The sequence below is a fragment of the Elephas maximus genome, chromosome 22 (genome assembly GCF_024166365.1).
Source record: "Elephas maximus indicus isolate mEleMax1 chromosome 22, mEleMax1 primary haplotype, whole genome shotgun sequence".
NCBI lineage: Eukaryota > Metazoa > Chordata > Mammalia > Proboscidea > Elephantidae > Elephas > Elephas maximus.
The window spans coordinates 26,663,243-26,686,414 of record NC_064840.1 but is presented as its reverse complement, the minus strand read 5'-3'; the positions used below and the strand labels follow the sequence as shown (position 1 = coordinate 26,686,414).

Here is a 23,172-nt window from a genome sequence, read left to right as displayed (position 1 = left end):
TTTTGCCATTATATTTGAGAGACAGTTTTGCTGGATATATAATTCTTGGCTGGCAATATTTTTCCTTGAAGGCTTTATATACGTCATCCCATTGCCTTCTTGCCTGCGTGGTTTCTGCTGAGTAGTCAGAGTTTAGTCTTATTGACTCTTCTTTGTACATGACTTTTCATTTATCCCTAGCTGCTCTTAAAATTCTCTCTTCATCTTTGGTTTTGGCAAGTTTGATTATAATATGTGTTGGTGACTTTCTTTTGGGATCTACCCTGTGTAGGGTTTGATGAGCTTCTTGAATAGATATCTTCTTGTCTTTCATGACATCAGTGAAGTTTTCTGCCAACAAATCTGCAACAATTCTCTGTGTATTTTCTGTTATCCCTACCCTGTTCTGGTACTCCAAGCACTCGTAGGATAGAGTCCCACATAATTTTCAGGGTTTCTTCATTTTTTTAAATTCTTTTATCTGATTTTTCCTCAAATAAGTTGGTGTCAAGTGGTTTTTCTTCAATCTCACTAATTCTGACTTCCATTGCCTCAATTCTGCTCCTATGATTTTCTATTGAGTTGTCTAATTCTGAAATATTATTGTTAATCTTTTGAATTTCTGTTTGCTGTCTCTCTGTGGGTTCTTACAACCTGTTAAATTTGTTGTTATGCTCTTGTATAACCTTCTTAATTTCCTCTATTGCTTTTTCTGTGTGTTCCTTGGCTTGGTCTGCATTTTGCCTGATCTCCTTCCTGATCTCTTGAAGAGCTCTGTTTATTAATCTTTTGAATTCTGCCTCTGGTAATTCCAAGCTTTTATCTTCCCCTGGGAGGTTTCTTGGTTCTTTGATTTGGTTGTTTGCTGAAGGCATCATGGTCTACATCTTTATGTGATTTGATATTGACTGTTGTCTCTGAGTTATCAATAAGTTATTATGTATTTTTTATTTTATGTTTGCTTACTGTGTCCTAGCTTCTTGTTTTGTTTTGTTTTGATATGCCCAAAAAGGATACTTTGATTATTGGATTCTTTGATGCTTTCACATCCTGTCACCAGGTGCTTAGAGCTGTTACTAGGTATGTAAGCCCAGGAGTCTGTTTACTTTTCTTGTGTGGATTCGGCTCAGGTGTCCAGGTTGTCGGTCCCAAGTGTATGGTGCAGGCTCTCACGTACAGTCCTGAACAGGTAGGGCTATGTAGGGGTGATTAGAGTAGGCACAGTTATCTGGCTGCAGTAGGGGGTTATGTGCTGAGCAAGGTAGGGGGGCAATGGCTGTCCCTGAGTGCCTGGGTGGGAGGCACGTCCCTGTTCCCTAGAGCGCATAGGTCAGTGGGTTTTGCAGCTGGACTTTGGGCACCTAATGGTGTTGGTTGTAAGGACTGGGAGGCACTACTTATTCTTGGACCCCTGTCACAGGTGGCTAGATGGCATGGGTGGAGTCACCAGTCCTCAGGCCCCTGATGTGGGTAGGTCAGAACCCTGCTTAATGGCCACGGCGGTGTCAAATGTCATGAATCTGCCACTCCCCCTTAGCTGTTGCAGTGGAAAATAAGCTTCAGGTATATACTCTGTAGTATTGTGATAACAAGGGTCTATGCTGTCGAAATGGGCCATACAGGTCTAGGCCAGAGTGAAAGGTGTTCAAAGTCTGTGGATTCCTTATGCCTGTGCCTAGGTAAAGGGGCCTTGCCTGCACTGAGTTCCCGGTTTTGGGGAGCTGGCAGATTATTTTTTCCTGTTTGTTAATTTGTTCCCTCTCCAAAGCTGGGAGAAAGGCTTGGGGCACAGGACAGGTCCCACTTCTGACCCAGTGGGTGGAGCCTTGACTGAAGCCAGACTGGGGCTGGAACAGAGTGGGGAGAGGGTATGTAAATGGGAGAGAGGTATTTCCCAGAAAGGGGAAGGGTTTTTTTGATCCTGCATGATAGTTTAGGCACTGCACTTACCTTTTGCAAATTCAGCACCGCTTCTCCCTGGTTCTGGAGGCTTGAGCAGACTCTCCACCGCTCAGCCTCTCCTGGTGTAGATATGTCCCCAGCACTACTGCCTGCCTCAGCCTGTGCAGGTGGCCTATCCAGCCTGCAGGGTGCTGGCCAGGTCAGGTCTGACAAATCCTCGCTGCTTCTGAACTGTTTCTTCTTCCCCGTGCCGCTCAGTCTGACTCCTCAACTTTGTCTTTGATGTTCAGGGCTCCTAGATTGTCATATATCGTTGATTCTCTTGTTTTTTTCTGGTCTTTGTTGTAATAGGGACCACAGGAAATGTCTGACTGCTCCACCATCTTGGCCCCACCTCCCACCAAGACCCAAATTTATGTCTTCGGATTCCTAGGCTAGCTTTCTTTCCATTGTGTCTTCTTAGGCCCTTCTCCTTGAAGTGAATTTTCAAGGCCATGAAACGGTTTTCTCTTTCTCATTTAAAGATAATTTACTGAAGACTGCCTAAAAGGTGAGTAGTTGAGCAAGGATGGGGATGAGGTGTAGTATGAGTTTTACAAGGATGCTTTCAGAATCACATCATCTGGGTTTCAATCCTGACCTTTAAACCTCTACATGTATAAAATGGAGGCAGATTAACAATACCTGCTCACAGGGTTATTTTGAGGATTACAATATATATTCAAGTGAAGCACTTACATACTGCCCTATAAAGTTCAGTCCACATTAGCTCCTACAAAAGGGCGGCACAGAAAAATTCCTTCCATGTCTCAAATACTTAAGGATTCAGTTTAAAGTTTCTTAGCCCAAGTCAAAAAGAAGCCTCTGGCTGGTGCAAATAGTTATGCCCTTGACTACTAACCTAAAGGTTGGTAGTTCGAACCCACCAGGAGGCATCTCAGAAGACAGGCCTGGCAATCTTCCAAAAGGTCACAACCATGAAAACTCTATGGAGCAGTTTTACTCTGCATACAAGAATTGCCGTTTGTCAGAATCAAGTTGATGGTAACTAACAACAACAATAAAGTCCAGATTAAAAGGCAAAGAGTAATATTCTATCTAAAAATAGGTCAAAATGAAATGCTACCACACATGTGAATTCCAGGGAGTCATGGTATTGGCTGAGCTGATGCCCAAGGCTCGTTGGCTGAACTCTTCCTCCCACGGCACCTCATTAGGAGCTAGCCAACCTATGTATGGGCTGTTCTGGAGTCAGGTGTTAGTTTAGGTCCAATCAGCAAATACCTACTCATGAGATCCCAGCCTTCACCCTTTCCTTGAAGGAAGGACTTTGTTGTTGTTAGGTGCCATGGAGTCAGTTCTAACTCATACCGACCCCATGTATGACAAAATGAAACACTGCCTGGTCCTTCACCATCCTCACAATCCTTGCTATGTTTGAGCCCATTGTTGCAGCCACTGTGTCAATCAATCCCTTTGAGAATCTTCCTCTTTTTTGCTGATCCTCTACTTTACCAAGCATGATGTTCTTCTCCCAGGAGCAGCCCCTCCTAATAACATGTACAAAGTACCTGAGATGAAGTCTCGCCATACTTGCTTCTAAGGAGCATTCTGGCTGCACTTCTTCCAAGACAGATTTTTTTTTTTTATTCTCACAGTCCACAGTATATTTCAATTTTCTTCATCAACACATTAGTTGAAAAGCATCAATTATTCTTCAGTCTTCCTATTTGTTGTTCAGCTTTCACATGCATATGAGGAGATTGGAAACATCATGGCTTGGGTCAGGAGCACCTTAGTCCTCAAAGTGACATCTTTGCTTTTTAACACTTGAAAGAGGCCTTTTGCAGCATATTTGCCCAATGCAAAATATTTTTTGCTTTCTTGACTGCAGCTTCCATGGGTGTTGATTGTGGATTCAAGTAAAATGAAATCCTAGACAATGTCAATCTTTTCTCCATTTACGGAAATGTTGCTTATTAGTCCAGTTGTATGCACTTTTGTCTTCTTTATGTTGAGGCATAGAAGGAAGGCTACCAAACCAAAAACCAAATCCATTGCCTTGGAGTCAATTTCTACTCATAGTAGACCCTATTGGACAGAGTAGAACTGCCCCATAATGTTTCCCAGGAGCAGCTGGTGGATTTGAACTGCCAACCTTTTGGTTAGTAGCCATAGGTCTTAACCACTCCACCACCAGGGCTCCAGAAAGAAGGGCTAGGGAGGGCAGTTTCCACCCAGAGGGGGCTGTGGCTGATGGGGAGCTTAGTTTATCAGACAATAGAAAAACATGTGAGGAAAACCAGTTTTTTGTTTAAGTCATTATTCTATGTACTATTACATCTCCCGTTCTATAGTGGTTTTATAATTGTGTAATAGGAAGGAGAAATTAGGATGGCAAGTATAAATAAAGGTGCAAAGTTGAGGCAGGAAAACCGCCATAAATATGCGAACCTTTGGGGCCAAGAAGAGGCCACCAGTTGAGCTTCAAATTTTGCCCTGGGCTTTCTGGAAACCAGGGTGGAAAGAAAGACACAATCAGTTGCATAACACTAGCTGTCAGAAAGAAGGGAAACACCAGTTTCTAGGGAGTAAAACAAAACCTGTAACTTTAAGCTGTAAATGATTTTCTTACTTGGGTCTTTACTTTAGCCACTGTGCCATGTGGTAGGCAGTAAACCCTAGCGTGTGAGAGCTCAGTTTGTGTTGTCAGTTGGACTTGGGTTTGAATTTTGTTTTAGTGCAGCTTATTCTGAACTTTAGTTTCTTCAACTGTAAAATGGAGATAATAACAATATCTACCTATTAAAGTTGTGAAGATTCAATTAGGTGAAGTGTATAAAGTGCGTATCACATTCTTTGAACATTGTAGGGCCTAAATAAATATTACCTATTAAGTCAGTCCTATCTTTTTATTGGGTTGCCATGAGTCAGAATCGACTAAACGGTAATGGGTTTGGTTTTTCAATTATTAGTCAGTTAATCAAAAATTTGACTTCCTACTATATGTAATGCATAGGTCCAGGCACTGGGGATATAATAATGAACAAGACAAATGAGATTCTTCAAGTATCTTTTACACTTAAGTGTAATAAACAATAAACATGAAAACTAATAAATAATTTCAGAGACTGCCGGGGAAGAAACAATACAATAATAAATACAGGCATAGATTTCGTCTGACTGATTCTCTCAGCCATTTTCCAGAAAGTCGAAGATATAATGTTAAAAAGCATCTCAGAGGAGGTGAATCTGCTAGGGATTAAGGTAATACAGTCCCCGTATGCAGACTTCTACCGGCTAGCACAGATGGATTCCAATTTTTTTTTTTTGTTTTAAAGCTCATTTCTTTCTGCTGAGCTTTTAATTAAGAGCTGAGGTTGAGGCAGTTTGAAATTGTATTTCGAGTAGAACCTTGAGTGACTTTACGCGTATTATATTAATGCATTGCGTTAAATTAGCTTTATCCTCATCAAAACTGCGGGTGAAAGACACTATTGTTCTGTTTTACTGGTAAGTAGAGTGAGGCGTTGTCTTGCCCAGGCTAAAGAATCAAGAAAAGATGCCCCCTAAAATTCTGTAGGATCAGGTTTGACTTTCTTTTTTTGATTTGTCGCCTCTCCGCTCGTTTCCCTCCTGTCCAGTCCTTCTTGCCCGCCTCTTCCCTGCCGGGGGCAGTCCCCTGGCCCGTAGCCCCGCCCACCTCACGGGGCGTGGCCCACGGGACCTCGCCCCGCCCCGCCCCGCCCCGCCCCGCCCGTGGCGGTCCACCCCCTTTTTCCCTGCCGCCGGCTGAGGTTCTAAGCGTGCGCGCGCGCCCCCGCTCGCGGCCCGGCTCCGCGTCGGGAGCGCGCTCTGTGTGGCCGCTGCCGCCATGTTGTTGTGGTTGTGAGAAGGCGGCGGCAGCGGCGGCGGCGGCGGCGGAGGAGCAGCCGGACGAGAAGCTCCAGCGGCCCAGGCGCTGCCCCCGCCGGCCCTGGCGGGGAGCCTCGTGGGGTGGCGGAGGAGGCCGTGCGGTGGCTGGCTTCGCCATGTCCTGCCGCCCGGTAAGAAGCCCACCCCGCTGTCTCCTCAGGGAGTGAGGAGGAGCTGGAGGAGGGGCGGGCCTAGGCCCGGGGGCTGTCACCTTCTGAGGAGGCGGCGGCTCGCGGGGTCCTGGGGGCGGGTGCGGTGTCCAGAGAGGGGCGTCCCGGGCGGCCGCCGCTGCCGCCGGAGGGAGGTGCGGGGAGTGGGAGCGCAGCGGCCGGGCTCCGCCGGACCTTCGGCGCGGAGGAGGCGGGGTCCCGGGCCTGGGAGGCTTTCCCGGACCTGGCGGGGACCGGCCAGTGGGGCCGAGGGTGTGGGGCGCACCCTGCCCGCACCCCCCGAGCGCCTGGCAAATGCCCGAGGACCCTGGGAAGGTGCGTGTGCGCCCCTCTCCCCCGGCCGGGTCGCGGGGGTTCACTGTGGCGAGGAGTCGGGGGCCGGCGGCCCCGGGACGAGCGGTGCGGGCCCAGGCCTTGTGGGAAGGAGGAGTGGCTCGCTGACTGGGCCGCAGGACATCTTGGGTGGGAAGGATGGTGCGGGGCCTTTGAGGAAGCTCGGGGAACACTGGGCAAAGAATTTCGCAGAAGGTTACAGTGTTATTTCTCAACCAGAAACTGTGCTTCTTCAGGTATTGCATCTCGTGTGTTGTTGGGCGTACTTTGGGCTGGAAAACTTACCTCAAAATTGTAGGTTAAATATATAGCTACTTTTATCAGCGGTTCTGGGGTCTCATAATCTCGCTTGTCAGCTGTGCATAGGAGCCGCTGCTAGGTATTGATGTTCAGGTGTCTTTTCCAGACTGAGGCCAAGATTGTTACAGTTGTAGTGTGTTGCCATCCACTTTGTTATCTGACTTTTTTTTTTTTTCACAACCGAAACCAAAAAACCAAATAAGTGTCCATACTTTTCTTGTTGAGGTTTAACTTTTCTCATAATGTGAATGGTGGTGCCATTGGAGGCCGGGGTTAAATGATACGAGGTGATTTTTTTTTTTTTTGAATGTAAAATGTTTGTGATTTATCCATGGGGGTTTTGACGGGGACCTTCCCCTTTCAGATTCAAGGCTGTTTCAGTAGGGCAAGACACATGATCTGTGTTGTTTTTGCACCGAGACCAAGTAAGCTGTGTTGGAGGCATGCAGAAAGTCTTCCCTTCTAGGGCCCCTGACTATATTTGGAGGGTGCTAGAATTTTTAGATTGGCTGCCTTTGAAGGCCCTTTTCAGCTCGCGTTACCTCCCTCGTTTTCAAATGACCTGGAGCAGTTCAAATAACCAGCATGGTGGTGCAGCTCCACTTGTAGTTAGTTAATGACAAGCCATAGGAGAACCCAACTTTCTTAGCTCCTGGGTTCTTTAGGTCAGTGGTAGATTCTTGAGAATAGTGATTGCCAGCTAAAGGCCAGTCATTGGAAATATTATGAATATCTACAATGCTGATTTCTGGGACCCATGCAGGACCCAACCAAACCAAAACCAAACCCGTTGCTGTTGAGTCGATTCCAAATCATAGTGACCCTATAGGACAGAGTAGAACTACCCCCATGGGGTCTCCAAGGAGCGGCTGGTGGATGCAAACTACCTACCTTTTGGTTTAGCAGCCGAAGTTTTAACCACCGCACCACCAGGGCTCCATACAGAACCTAGTGAATTCAAATCTCAGGGTGGGGCCTGGGAATCCAGCCTAACAAAGCTCCCTAATGATTGTGGTCAGCCAGGTTTGTGAACTGTGTTAGGTCACCTTTGATATTCCAAACAATTCCCATTAATTACTTCTGAGAGTGTTTTAATTGTTTATAGATCGTTAAGAATTTGGGAAGTACGAAAGAAAGGAAAGCCTGAGAAACTTGAAAATTGAGCATCTCTTAAACTATAATGGATGTAAGTAGGGGAACAAGTTTGTTGCCAAAAGTTATTTGTGCAAAAGTCTTGAGGAACACACTTGATAAAATTAGATGCTCCTTGACTTGGAGGTAGTATATTCAGAGATATATCACAGAATCCACAGGAAAATAGCAGAGAGGGAAAGATAGTAAGTCTGCTTCTGATTCACAAAGGGTTCCATCAAAGGTGCTTCCCCAAATCCCAGCATCTGTGTTCTCTAACCATCTGACTCAGGTTCTAGAAAAGTGGAAGACAGGGTGGACGAGTGAGCAGTCATTTGAAACTAGGGTTACTGTACCAGGAAGATTTACTCCAGATTGTGAAAGTTCTTGAAATTTTCCCCAGGCCTTGAGTGAAGTCAGTTTTTAAATCTGCTGTTGTCCTGGTTAACACCGTCTGTGGTAAAATGGAATGCTGAGTTACCAAGGGAGTATTCATGTTTCAGAGGGGTGTGGTGAGGGTTGTTAAAAGTTTGGAAGCGGCTGAAGAAAGTGTTGTTACAGTTGTGTAGTGTAGTGAAGGAGTTTGGTAAATACGCTGTTAAATCATGGAGTAGTCTTTTTAGAGAACTGCATCCAGCTATCCAGTACAAGAGACAGAAAGAATGCCATATCTGTTTTGTTCCTGGGTGTTCCCAGTACCTACCAAAGTTCCCAGTGTATACTAGGTCTTCAGGTATTTGTTGACTAATGAATAGTATTGAGACGGAGAAAAGAACAGTTATGGTGATTGATAATAGCGTGAGTTATTAAAAGCTGGTTTACACCTTGCATTGGATAAAAGGGCCAGTTTTCAATACATGGGATTTAGAACTTTTGAGATTCTTTCAAGAGATTCTGTTTTCTAAAGTCTGTTATCGCACACTGTCCTCTCCGATAGTTTTTTTTGTGTTAAATGTGTCTTAGTTTTATATATGTAGTGACTTTTTTTTAAGATAACACTTTATTAAATGCAGAAGCAGTACGGAATAATGAGAAGCTCTGCTCTGGCAGGTAGACTTAGATTCTGATTCCATCTGTGTCATTAACTATGTGAGTACTGTTGGGAATGTCACTTAACTTCTCTGGGCTTCACTTTCCTCGTATGCACCATTAAGGGCCTATACTCTCCAGCCTGATTCTGTAAATCTTTAATAATTTGTAATTATGTTTTTTGGTACTCATCTCATAGGTAGATGTACCTTTTTCGTTAAAACACACACACACACATTCCGACTTGAGTTCTGCTTTTAGATTATGAATTTTAAACATTGTCCAAAAGTGCTCTGGAAATGAAGTGCATGTTGCAAGTACTGTGCAGAAACAACATGCTTATGCTGTTGTAATTCACGTAGTGTTGAAATCAAATTGAGTTTCACATAGGGAACTTCATAATTTGGTGTGAAGCCACAAGACTAAGAATGGGTTGGAGGAAGTTTGTGCAATAGATGTGTCTTACGGACCACCCAATTCTGTAATTATACATGGTGAATTTATATGTACTTTTATAATCAGTGAAACTTCAATTTAAGACACAGTATGAGATCAAGTCCATACTGAATTGACTACGATTCCTGGTAATTTTTAGATGCTACCAAAATTGATGACATTCATTGCTATTTTTAATGCAGATTTTATGATATCAATACCGATACGCTTATATCATCACTTTAAAAATTTTTTTTTGTTGCGTTTTAAGTGGAAGTTTACACGGCAAATTAGGTTCCCATTTAACAGTTTTTATACAAATTGTTCTGGTGCCATTGGTTACAATTTTCACAATGTGTCGGCATTCTCATTATTTCCATTCTGTTTGTTCTGTTTCCATTGATGTAGGTTTCCTTCGCCTCCTGGCCTTCTCATCTTTGCTTTTGGGCAAATGTTGGCCATTTGATCCCATATAGTTGATTGATTGTTTAAGGGAGCACATTACTCACAGGTGATATTGTTTAGTTTATAAGCCAATTTCTTATCTGGCTGAAAGGTAACCTCCAGAAATAACTTCAGTTCCAAGTTCAAAGGGTGTCTTAGGATGGTAGTTGTGGGGGTTCCTCTAGACTCTATCGGTGCAATAGGTGTGGTCTTTTTTTTTGGAATTTGAATTTTGTTAATTTTTCTTCCATTTTATCCAGGACCTTTTATTGTGTCCCTTGTTGGAACGGTTGGTAGAGGTAGCCAGGCACCATTTAGTTTTTCTAGTCTCAGGTTTGAAGAGGTTGTGGTTAGTGTGGGGTATTAGTCCTGTGGACTAGTTTCTTCTTTCAGCCTTTGATTTCCTTCATTCTCTATGTTCCATATGAGTAGAGACCTATAGTTGTATCCTAGATGGCTGCACGAGCTCTTAAGACCCCAGACACTACTCACCAAACTAGGATGTAGAACATTATCTTCATGAACTATGTCGTCCCCTAAGACTATGGTCCTCAACCTTTTAATCCAGTAAACCAGTCCTGTGAGTTGTTGGGATGTGTCTAGGAAGCCTTTGTAATTGTGGCCCGTATGTGCTTTGTAAGGAGCCCCGGTGGCTCAGTGGTTAAAAACAGCTCTGCTGCTAACCGAAAGGTCAGAGGTTTGAACCCATCAGGCGCGCTGTGGGAGAAGGATGTGGCAGCCTGCTTCTGTAAAGATTTGTAGGCTCGGAAAACCTGTGGGGCAGATCTGCCTTGTCCTGTATGGTTGCTGTGAATCATTGCTATGAGTTGAAATCAGCTCGATGGCAATGGGTTTGGATGTGCTTTGTTATATATATGGATATATATGCAGCACACACAAATGTGTGTATACATATGCCTACAGATACACCCATACATGCACGTGTGTTTACTTGCATATGCCTTCCTATACACGTATATGCATCCATATCTACCTATGTAACCACACATATTTTTTGGTTGTTGTTACTGTTGTTGCAAAATTGTTTGTGTTATAGCATTTAATGGAATTGCCCCTTTTTCTTGTGTACTTTTTAATGTCTTTATTTACCTTGGTCAAGTTGTGCTGACTTCACCCATATTCGATATTGCCTTTCCCATCATCATTGCCAACTCTGTATCTTGAAACTTAATATGGCTTTTAAGTTCATTTTTGTACCAGGTGTTGAAAGTGAAAATTGTAACGTGAACATGGAAAGACTAGTAAGTTCTGGGTTCAAGCCTGGGTTGTGTTCCTCATTAGCCATGTTTCTGTCAAACCACATAACCCATCTGAGCTTCAGTTCCCTCATTAGTAAAATAAGGAAGAGCTACTTTCTCACTTATCTCACGGGCTGTCAGGTAGAATCAGATAAAACGGTGTGTATGAAAGGCAATCTTAAAATGTGAGGAGATGGTTTAAGACTTCTATTTTATTTTCTCGAAGAGTCAGATGTGTGGAATAGAGTTGAACCTAATACATGCTGCCAAATACAAAATTTGCTAATGCCAATGATACGGCAGCTGAAGAGGTTTCTACTTCTGTGCTATGCCCGCAGAGAGCTTTTAGCACTTGCATCCCATCTGCCAGTAGGAATAGTCACAGTGTTGCAGGAACTTCAGAGGGATCTGAGATGCCTCACATTTGTGCCAAGGTCTGCGCTTGGAATAGACTTGTTAGTTTATTCACTCATTTTGTTATTTTGGAGTGGTGGGGGAAGGTGATAGGGTAAGGAGTTTAGCACATTGCTGTGTTAAATTTCAGGACTTTCTCTTTTTTAAATGGCAGGTGGCACCATAATAGGGTAATGAAATCAACATAGTATAGGTCATCAATTCATTACATATGGTAAAAGTAAGTATTGATTTGCGAAACTTTTGTATGCTGAAGTGTTGTGTGTGGTTGAGTCTATTCCAACTGATAGCAGCCCTGTGGGATGGAGTAGAACTGTCCCATGGGACTTCCTAGCTATAATTTTTATGGGAGCGGATTGCCAGGTCTTTTCTCCTGTGGAGGCACTGGTGGATTCAAAGCGCTGACCTGTCGGTTAGCAGCTGAGCACTTAACCATTGCACCACCGGGGCTCCTTTGATTATTTGTAGTGGGTTGCAGTGTAAAATGTATTTTTTGTTATGGGTTATGTTAAAACTTTGAAAGCACTTGTTTAGGGACATGGTACCTGGGCTTTACAGCTAGGAATACTGTCTGTGAGATATATCAGATGCCTTTGAGTCTATTCCATTCAAACTCATGGCAACCCCATATATCTCAGAATAGAACTGTGCTTCAGAGGGTTTTCAATGGCTGATTTTTTGGAAGTTGATGGCCAGGTCTTTCTTCCAAGGTGCCTCTGTGTGGACTCCAACCTTCTGGTTAGCAGCTGAGCAAGTTAACCAGTTGCACCACCCTGGGATTCCTGTCTTAAGATAAAAACGAAAACCAAACCCGTTGCTGTGAGGTCGATTTCGATTCATAATGACCTGTATGACAGTAGAACTGCTCTATAGGGTTTCCAAGTCTGTAATCTTTACGAAAGCAGACTGCCGCATCTTTCTCCCACGGAACGCCTGGTAGGTTTGAACCACCAACCTTTCAGCTGGCAGCTGAGTGCTTACCCACTGTGCCACCACGAGGAAATTGTGAGCTTGGGTTTGCATTAAAACTGCCCTGTTAAGGGTGAAATACCTCATAGCTGTGTTATAAATTGTTGATTTAATGAATAAAGTTAGGACATAAACTTGTGCTATGTGTTTCAACACTTTTTCCTTTTGAGATGGACTACTTGGTAACCACAGAGGTATTGTCTTGGTGCTGACTGCTACAGAGCATTGTATCGAATATGATCAGACGTGGACCTATTATGTGCCTACTTACGTCTTCGTATAGCAATGTTCATAATGGTTCTCCTTATGAGAGATAGCAACATGCATTTTTTTAAAATAATTTTTATTGAGCTTTAAGTGAACGTTTACAACTCAAGTCAGTCTGTCACATATAAGCTTATATACACCTTACTCCATCCTCCCACTTACTCTCCTCCTAATGAGTCAGCCCTTCCAGTCTCTCCTTTCGTGACAGTTTTGCCAGTTTCTATCCCTCTCTACCCTCCTATCTCCCCTCCAGACAGGAGATACCAACACAGTCTCAAGTGTCCACCTGATACAAGTAGCTCACTCTTCATCAGCATCTCTCTCCTACCCATTGTCCAGTCCCTTCCATGTCTGATGAGTTGTCTTTGGGAATGGTTCCTGTCCTGGGCCAACAGAAGGTTTGGGGACCATGACTGCCGGGATTCCTCTAGTCTCAGTCAGACCATTAAGTCTGGTCTTTTTATGAGAATTTGGGGTCTGCATCCCACTGATCTCCTGCTCCATCAGGGGTTCTCTGTTGTGCTCCCTGTCAGGGCAGTCATCGGTTGTGGCCGGGCACCATCTAGTTCTTCTGGTCTCAGGATGATGTAAGTCTTTGGTTCATGTGGCCCTTTCTGTCTCTTGGGCTCATAGTTATCGTGTGACCTTGGTGTTCTTCATTCTCCTTTGATCCAGGTGGGTGGAGACCAATTGATGCATCTTAGATGGCCGCTTGTTAGCATTTAAGACCCCAGACGCCACATTTCAAAGTGGGATGCAGGATGTTTTCGTAATAGAATTATTTTGCCAATTGACTTAGAAGTCCCCTTAAGCCATAGTCCCCAAACCCCTGCCCTTGCTCCGCTGACCATTGAAGCATTCATTTTATCCCGGAAACTTCTTTGCTTTTGGTCCAGTCCAGTTGAGCTGACCTGCCATGTATTGAGTGTTGTCCTTCCTTTCACCTAGTAGTTCTTATCTACTAACTAATCAGTAAATAACCCTCTCCCACCCTCCCTCCCTCCCCCCAACCACAAAAGTACGTGTTCTTCTCAGTTTATACTATTTCTCAAGATCTTATAATAGTGGTCTATACAATATTTGTTCTTTTGCCTCTGACTAATTTTGCTCAGCATAATGCCTTCCAGGTTCCTCCATGCAACATGCATTTCTGATTTTATTTCTCTGAGGTATAATTTCTTTAGTAGCGAATACTTTTGCAGTTTAGTTGCAAAGAGAAATTTATTTAGCTCTCTGAATTATTCATAGATTGATAATCTGGCAAAATGTAAGGAAATTATAAGTGTATTGATAAATTTTGACATAATTGGAAAGAATTGGTATAAAGCCAAGATAGTTAACTTGAAATAAGATAGTTTTTATTTCTTTGTTCCATGCCTATCATTCTTATATAAGATTATCCAAATTCGTAATTGTAGTTAGACCAGTTCCTCAAACGACATGGGGTAGAATCTGTAAAGATTTTTGGTAGTACAACAGGGCAGTAACTAAGTACTTTTAACTTAATCAGCATTTAAAGATTCAAAACGTAAATGTTCATTGCTGACTATAAAAACTATAATACGTGTTCAATGTAATGAGGAAAATAAAACAGTTGAGACATCCCGGGAGAATAAAATAAAGATGACATGTAACACCAACTAATGTTTTGGTTTATAGCCGCTTTTTTTTCTTAAACATAATCTACTGAGGTACTTAAAAAAGAACAACTTTCCATGTCAAATCTATGTTTCCTTAATGGATATTTAGTGTTCTGTGATATAGATGCATCATGGTTTACAGCAATTCCCTGTTAATTTTCATTGCCAATTTTTCTCTTAAAACAATGCAATGATAAGCTCATTCATACATTTTTATACAGTTGTGCTATTATATCTTTAGGTTAAGTTCCTAAAAGTGGACTTGTTCGGGTCAAAGGGTAGGTGTATTTTAAGTTTGGATATACTCAAGCTATCCTATAGACAGGTTGTCTTCTTTTAAACTCTCGTTAACAGCATACCCACCGACTGCTGTCGAGTTGATTGTGACTCATAGCGACCTCATAGGGTTTCCGAGGCTGTAAATCTCTGTGGAAGCAGACTGCCACATCTTTCTCTCACAGAGCCACTGGTGGTTTCGAACTGCCTACCTTTTTGGTAAGCAGTCGATCACTTTAACTACATTGCCACCAGGGCTCCTTCATTAACAGCATACACCAACACCCAGTGCCCTTGAGTCGATTCTGACTCATAGCGACCCTATAGGACGGAGTAGAACTGTCCCATAGAGTTTCCAAGGAGCGCCTGGCGGATTCGAACTGCCGACCCTTTGGTTAGCAGCCATAGCACTTAACCATTACGCCACCAGGGTTTCCATTAACAGCATATTAGTGTCCAATTCCACGTATTTTTGCTGGTGATTTACTATCTTTTAGCTTGTTGGGAGTTTAAAATAGTTTGGGAATAGCTTTTCTTTTGTTCTTTTTTCAGCATCAGGACTTACCTCTATAGCTTGACCCTGTGTAAGGGGCAGTTGAAATGAAAACAGAGTGACAGGGAGTTAGGTCACTGGTCTCCAGACTTTTTTTTTTCCATAATTTTTTTGTTGTTGTTGAGAATATACACAGCAAAGCACCAATTCAACAGTTTCTACATGTACCCTTTGGTGACACTGATTACATTCTTCAAGTTGTATAACCATTCTCACCCTCCTTTTCTGAGTTGTTTCTTCCCCGTTAACATAAATTCACTGCTTGCTAAGGTTCTTAACTAATCTTTCATGTTGCTGTTCTCAGTTTGATCCTGTATAGATAATTCTTAAAGCGCATGCTGCTCAAGGCAGGCATTTTTTACTAGTTAAGCTAAACTATTGTTTGGTTTTGAAAAGACTTCAGGGGATGTTTTTGGTTTAAGGTTTAAAGATTATCTCAGGGCAGTAGTTTCAGGGGTTCTTCCACTCATTATGGCTCCAGGAAGTCTGAAGTCTATGGGAATTTGAATTCTGTTCTGCATTTTCTCCCTTTTGATCAAGATTCTTCTATGGAATCTTTGATCGAAATGTTCTGTAATGGTAGCCTGGCACCATCCAGTTCTTCTGGTCTCAGGTCCAAGGCAGTTAACCACACATTCCATATCCTCCTCCTCCTCTCCATATTCCTGACTCCTGACTCTCCATCTTCCTCTGCTGTTCCAGGCAAATAGAGACTGATTGTTTTGCCTTGGGTGGCAGTTTGCAAGCTTTTAAGACCCATCGAACTGGGAGGTAAAAGGGAAACACCATACATGTTATTAGGCCAATTACCTGGGATGTCCCATGAAACCATGATCCTAAACCTCCAAACCAAGAAATGAAATCTCATGAGGTTTTTGGCTGTACATAAGCAGCCTCAGCCTCTACTCTTTTTTTTTTTTTTTGTCGTTATTGTGAATATATTTATCACACAGCTTTTGCCAGTTGGACTTTTCGCAGGTGTACAACTTACTGACAGCAATTAACATTAATAGGCTGTGCAGTCCTACTCTTAATCAACATGATTGTCTTAGTTATCTAGTGCTGCTGTAACAGGAATACCACAGGTGGAAGGCTTTAAGAAACAAATTTATTTTCTCACAGTTTAGGAGGCTGGAAGTCCGAATTCAGGTGCCAGCTGTAGGGGAAGCAGACTGCCACATCTTTCTTCCATGGAGAGCCTATCTCTCTGTCAGTTCTAGAGGAAGGGCCTTGTCTCATCAGCTTCTGTTTCCTGGTTCCTTGGAGATCTCCATGTGGCTTGGCACAAGTCTTCCCCCATCTCTGCTTGCTACCTTGCTTGTTTAATAATCTCTCTCTTTTTTTTTTATGTATCTGAAAAGAGATTGACTCAAGATACATAACAAAGACAGCCCAGCACATATTTTTTGAGGACACGATTCAATCCATAGCAGTGATATTTCCATAATCGTTAACCCCTCCTTTTCCCCATCCCTACTACCCCTGGAGTGGAGTTTTTTTTTTTTACCCACCCGTGGTAACCACTAATAAACTTTGTCCTCCCTACACTTGTTTTTTCTTGTCTTTTTGTATGCGAGGTCATATATTTGTCATATATTTGTGATTTTGTGATTGACCCATTTCACTAAGCATAATGTCTTCCAGCTCCATCAACACTGCAGCATGTATCCAGCTGTCATTTTTCCTACTGGCTGAGTAGTATTCCATTGCAGGTGTGTACAAATATTTTGTTTATCCATTCATCTGTTGGTGGACGTTTAGGTGGTTTCCATGTTTTGGATATTGTGAATAGTGCTGTTTCCACGTTTTGGATATTGTGAATAGCGCTCCAGTGAACATTGGTGTACAAGTCTCTGTTTGAGTCTCTGCTTTTAAGTCTTTTGGGTATATACCTAGAAGTGGAATTTCTGGGTCATATGGTAGTTCAATTTTTAGTTTTTTGAGGAGCCGTGACATTGTTTTCCACACTGGCTCTACCATTTTGCATTCCGGTCTCCAAACTTTTTGATTGCTCACCTCATCAGTAAAAAGTTTTGAGCATTTACCCTCAATCTTTAGGTATGTATTTAATTTACAAGCAATTTGGATAGGTAGCTGCTGTGGAGTTGACTGTGACTTACGGCGACCCTATGTACAACAAAATAAAATGTTGCCCGGTTCTGCATCAGCCTCATAATCGCCAGCACATTCGAGTCCATTGTTGCGGTTACTGTGCCAGCCCACCTCACGAAGGTCTACCTTGCCCTTGCCTACCCTCTGCTTCACCAAACATGGTATCTCTAGTAATTGGTGTTTCCTGATGATGTGTCCAAAGCAAGTGAGTCAGTAATCTGTTGTGATTCACAAGGTTTTCATTGGCTAATTTTTGGAAGTAGATTGCCAAGCCTTTCTTCTTAATCTTAGTCTGGAAGGTCTGCTGAAACCTGTTCACCATGGGTGACCCTGCTAGTCATTTGAAATACCAGTGACATAGCTTCCAGCATTACAGCAACACACAAGTCACTGCAGTAGGACAAACTGACAGGTAGGTGGTGGAATATACACATAACTGATTATTATGTATCTTATATAAACAAAGAAAATTTAACAAGGATGAGAATTAAAGATAAAGTTCAGATATTTTCTCCTTTATCTCAAGTGGAGCATTTTAGTTCTAAGGTATATTATACTCTGCTTTGGAAACTACTGCTTTAACTCTTAAGATTTGATATTGGGCTTTTATCGATGATTGTTTTGGTGTATTTCATTAGCTCTGCAGATAATCTAGTTTAGTTGGATCGTGATAGTCTTTAAAGTGTCCCATGCTGTTGAGAGTCACATCTGCAATAAGGGGAAATATAAACCTTGCATGTAAAGCATCAGTTTGATACTTTTTGTTACTGTTGAGGTAGCTAAACCTGAAAAGGGTGTATATCATACAATAGGAAACAGTCTAAATAATTAGTTTACTACTTCTAGATAGGAAGAACTGATTTTGTGTAGAATATATTTAAAAAAACAAACAAACCATGCTTTATGGAAAGCAGTTGGGTTATAATATAGCCCCTGGTGGCGTAGTGGTTAAGTGCTACAACTGCTAACCAGAAGGTCGGCAGTTTGAATCCACCAGGTACCCCTTGGAAACTGTATGGGATAGTTCTACTTTGTCCAGTGGGGTCACTAAGAGTTGGAATCGTCTCGATGGCAAGGTTTTTTTTTTGTTTTTTTAAATGTAAGGCAGTTTGGTTATAATGTAGCACTAATTTCTAAGAGTCTTAGTGACTGTGAGTGAAGGTATGAATAATTACTACTTGATTTCCTTTGCTTGCAAAGTGCCACAATTAACCTGTCCCTCTAATGCCATTTGGAAGAGCCTATAACATTTTTAAAATGCATTTTTGGCCCTAAACTTCCTATGATGACTCTTAGATTAAGAGGTAACTTTTTCTTAAGTTTGAGTAAGTTCTTTTTGATTTGACTCCCCACCCTCCTTTTTCATCCTCCCCTTCTTGTCTGTTGTGAAGTGAAGGAACAATGCTTTTTGCACTAGAACAGTGAGTCTCTGCTTTCTCCCCACATCATAGGGAACTTAATTTTAGTTACTTCATATGGGTCATTGTCAGAGAAAGATTATATTAAAATCTTAGAGATTGCAAAAAGCTAAGCAACTTGAGTGATTATTTTAGCCAATTAAAAGAAATAATTTATATCGAAGATGATTGCTGTATACAGTGCTTTGGACAAAAGATCAGGAATTCCTTTTAACCTTAGGTGGCATAATTTAGAAGGTGGTTTCCTCGACATCTTGGAGCTCTGGTGATGCTGTGGTTAAGAGCTAGGCTGCTAACCAAAAGGTCGGCAGTTCGAGTCCATCAGTCGCCCCTTGGAAACACTATGGGGCAGTTCTGCTCTGTCCTGTAGGGTTGCTAGGAGTCAGAATCAGCTTGACCGCAGTGGGTTTGTTTTTTTTTTGGTTTGGTTCCCATACCTCTTAGATCTTCACAAGGATTTGAGACCATCATTTAATCAGGGATGATACGACTCCCTAGAGGTCACATGCCTAGTGGTTAATATCATATTTAAAGAGAAAGATTGTAAGCCCTTTGAAAGTAGACTGATGGCTGTTTTTTCTCCCTCTTTCCCTAGCACTTAATATCTGCCTGATACAGAGTAAGCTATCAGTATTTATGAGCACTTCCTATCTGCCTGATACAGAGTAAGCATCAGTATTTATGGACTGTTTAAACTCTTACATATTTATTTACACTTGTAAATAATAGCCTTATAGAACCAACGATTATTTTCTGTAGTTAGATCGTTCCTTCATTTTATGTGCACAGAAAATATTTTAATAGCAAACCCAATGCTGTCGAGTCGATTCTGACTTATTTTAAATAGAAGAGGTCATTAATTTTAGATCAACTTTCCAGATATCTCTTTACCTTCTCTTAAGGATATCAATATTTTTAAGGTGACTAAAAAATTAGTTTTGATGTAATTCCTTTTACTATGTGTATTCCTCCTCCTGACAACACTTGGTCTTTGTATATGTGTGTGTATTTATTTATATAATGGACCGCTATTTAAAAAGAAAACATTCATTAGTTGGTCTTTGGATATATAATGGTTCTTGAAACATGAACGTCACGGTTTGCCATGGGGTGAACAAAAAGGAGCAAGTATGATTTCCTTCACTTGTCTCATTCTGTCTAGTTCCCTGTACATACGGTTTTGACTCACTTAGAAAATACTGAAGAAAACTAGTCTTCCAAAGAACCGAATGCTGTCTCCCTTGTTTTGCTGTACTTGCAATCTTCTTTAGTACTAGTACGTGAACTAATATACTTTTGTACATAGGACAGTCTCTGAAAGGGCATGAATGGAAACGTTAATAGTGGTTAATTTCTGGATGGTGGGATAATATGACTATTTTCTGCTTCATAGCCTTTTGTAGTTTCTCCGTTTTCTGTTATAAGCATATATTACTTCTATAATAAGGACAAATAGCTCTTTTAAAGTGTATTTTAATGACTTCAGTTTTCATTGGGAATCTTAATGAAGGTTTAAGTCACAGTCATCAGTGAGAGAGTAGATAGTTGACTGGCTCCTGTTCATGAGCCTCGTGGCAGCTGGAGGAAGTGGTATGAGAAGAATAGGCCAGGCAAGCTGTTTTGAACTTCCCATTGTAAGCTCTACTATAACTGAAGACTGACTAGGCTTTAATCACCGTTAAACGCAAGAGGACCTCCAAATAGTCTTCTCTTTCTAGTGAGCTGATTGAGAACTATGAAGGAATGATGGCTTTAAAAAAAGAATCGGGTTCCATGAAATCTGTAAATACAGGACTCAGCCTGCACTCCCAGTTCTGCTGACTTGCCACGTGGACTTACTTGAGCAAGTTCTGTAGCCTTTTTTTTTTTTTTTTTAATTATATCAAATGGAGTTTTAGCAGCTGAGATGTGATGTGGATTATGTACATGTAATATGAACTGGAAGATATTTAGGCGAATGATTTTTATTATGACAGTATAGTCAGTGAGTTTTGGTGTTAATACACAGTTCGGAGTTGAGCCACACCATAAGGGTCTATAGTCATCTGGTAATATTTTAGGAATATATGTAACATATTCTTTAGAGCTTAAATAAATGGTTAGAGCCTTTTTTTTTTTTTTAGTGATCGAGTGGATTGTGTTTTTGTTGTTAATGTGTACAACTATTTTAGATATTTTGGATTATTAGACCCTTATAGGATAAATGATTCCCAAAATACTTCTCCCAGTCTCTAGGCTGTGTTTTCACTTTTTTGATAAAGTTCTTTGATGCACAAAATACTTAATTTTTATGAGGTCTCATTTATCTGTTTTGCCTTTTGCTTCGTGCTTTTGTTGTCATATCTAATATTCCATCTCAAAAAACTAGGTCCCACAGCCTCACCTCTACTTTTTCTTCTAAGGATTTTATAGTTTTAGTTTTTACATTTACGTCCTTGACCCATTTTCATTTTTTTTACTTGATCCATTTTGAATTGTTTTTTGTGTATGGTGTGAGCCATGGATCCTGATTTATTGTTCTTCATGTCAAAATTCAGTTTTCCCAGCACCATTTATTGAAGAGACTATTCCTTCCCTATTGGATGGACTTAGCACCCTTCTCGAAAATTAGTTGACCACAGATGTATGGATTTATTTCTGGACTCTCAATTTTATTCCACTGGTCCACATGCCTATTTTTATACCAGTACCGCGCTGTTTTAATTACTGCGACAGCTATGGTCTTTTTAGATTAATTTTAGTGGAATAGGCCACATTCCAAGGGGCAGAGGAATGAGCGGGAGATGAGACAGCACGTATAGAACCAGTGCTGTTCAATAGTACTTCCTGTGATGATGGAAATGTTCTACATCTGTGCTGTCCAGTACATATTTGAGTATTTGAAATTTGGCGAGTGTGACTAAGGAAGTAAATTTTTAAAAATTTTAATTAAATTTAGATAGTCTTGTGTGGCTGGTGGCCACCACGTTGGACAACACAATTTTTAAAGTCTCTTAGAATGAAAGTGGTATACATTAGCAGTAGGAGGAGCTTATGGGATAAAATAGAAGCATTTTTTAATTTAAAAAATTTGTTGCAGTGCTATCAAAATATTATTAAAATTATATATTCTAGTGTAAACCAGATTTTTACATTTAACCTGTTATAATCTTGTAGTATAAACTATAAATCATCAGAGTTATTTTTAATTAATAGGCACACAAATATGTCCTCAATGGATAAATTTGTTCATAAAACTCCTTAGTGCATAATTTCATATTTTATGTTTTTAATAGCTCTTGAATTGTGAATTGCTTTCTTTTCTTCTCCTGGAGTCCCAGGGTGGTGCAAACAGTTAACGCACGCAGCTGCTAACTTAAAGGCTGAAGGTTCAAGTCCACCTAGAGGCTCCTTGGAAGAAAGGCATGGTGATCTACTTTAGAAAAACCAGCCACTGAAAACCGTAGGGAGCACAGTTCTACTCTGACATACATGGAGTTGCCATGGGTCGAAATGGAGTTGCTGTGAGTCGAAATCAACTTGAAGGCAACTGTAGTGGTTTTGTTTCTGTAGTAGAATTGTTACGTGATTGGTTCTGAAAAATTTAATTAAAAATGTTTGGGAAAAGTTCTAGCATTGCAGACTCTTCTTTCTTTCCTTCCTTCCCCCCAGCATGACTGGTGGTATTCATCTTGGTAACCAGAGTTTCAGGAATCCTGGTGATGCAGTGGTTAAGTGCTCAGTTGCTAACCAAAAGTTCAGCAGTTCAAGCCCACCAACTGCTCAACGGGAGAAAGATGTGGCAGTGTGCTTCTGTAAAGATTACAGCCTTGGAGACCCTACGGGGTAGTTCTACCCTGTGCTGTAGGGTCGCTATGAGTTGGAATTGACTTGATGGCACACAGCAGCAACAAACCAGAGTTTCATATGAACCAGACATTAAGGGTTGATTAAACCGAGAACCAAATCCTTTGCCGTTGAGTTGATTCTGACTCATAGTGACCCTATAGGACAGGGTAGAACCGCCCCCACAGGGTTTCCAAGGGGCGGCTAGTGAATTTGAACTGCTGACTGTTTGGTTAGCAGCTGAGCTCTTAACCTTTGTGGCACCAGAACCCCAAGGATCGATTAGCTACTTTAATTACATTATCCTCTTTGTTCATATGTAGTGAACTTTTTTTTTTTTTCCCTAGCAATATGAGGCCGACAAAAAGAAATGACACCTTTTTATGTTAGAAAAGAGACTGTTGGGTATTTTTGCAAGTTAATGTTTTGAGTTTCCAGTTGTGACCCTGCAGAGGTCTATAGAGATCACAGGTTGTTTGGAATTTTAGAGAATAGTAGTATGTCTTTGTGTTTCTTTTGGTGTTCTAGAATCTTAGCTTAAACCTTTCAGATTTAAATATATGATTGAGGCATTTGTTTGGTGTACAGAGCTACAGAGCTTAGCAGTGTACATTTCTTTTGAGTTGAAATATTCAGAAAATGAAAAGTTGAGTGTTTGGAGCCAAGGGGTATTATGTGTCAAATATGTTCATTTGGTAAATGGATATCACATTTGTAGGCTATCATGTTGTAATTATTTCACAGGGAAATATCTACTTGGAAATGCCCAGTCTTGCCACTAATGGGGATTGCAAATTAACA

The 23,172-nt window shown here is 41.4% G+C and overlaps 1 protein-coding gene across 6 annotated transcripts in view; it reads left to right on the top strand.

The window, feature by feature from the left end:
• Window positions 1-5,888: 5,888 nt before the first annotated feature.
• The window catches only part of MTMR3 (myotubularin related protein 3), a 191,305-nt gene continuing 174,021 nt past the window's right edge, over window positions 5,889-23,172 (top strand). For 5 of the 6 annotated variants that reach the window (XM_049866859.1, XM_049866860.1, XM_049866858.1 and 2 more), the window contains exon 1: window positions 5,889-5,927. The gene's annotated coding sequence lies outside the window, so the exon portion shown is untranslated. Of the gene's footprint in view, window positions 5,928-6,261; window positions 6,282-23,172 lie in introns of those variants that run through there. The other variant, XM_049866856.1, reaches the window with a different exon arrangement.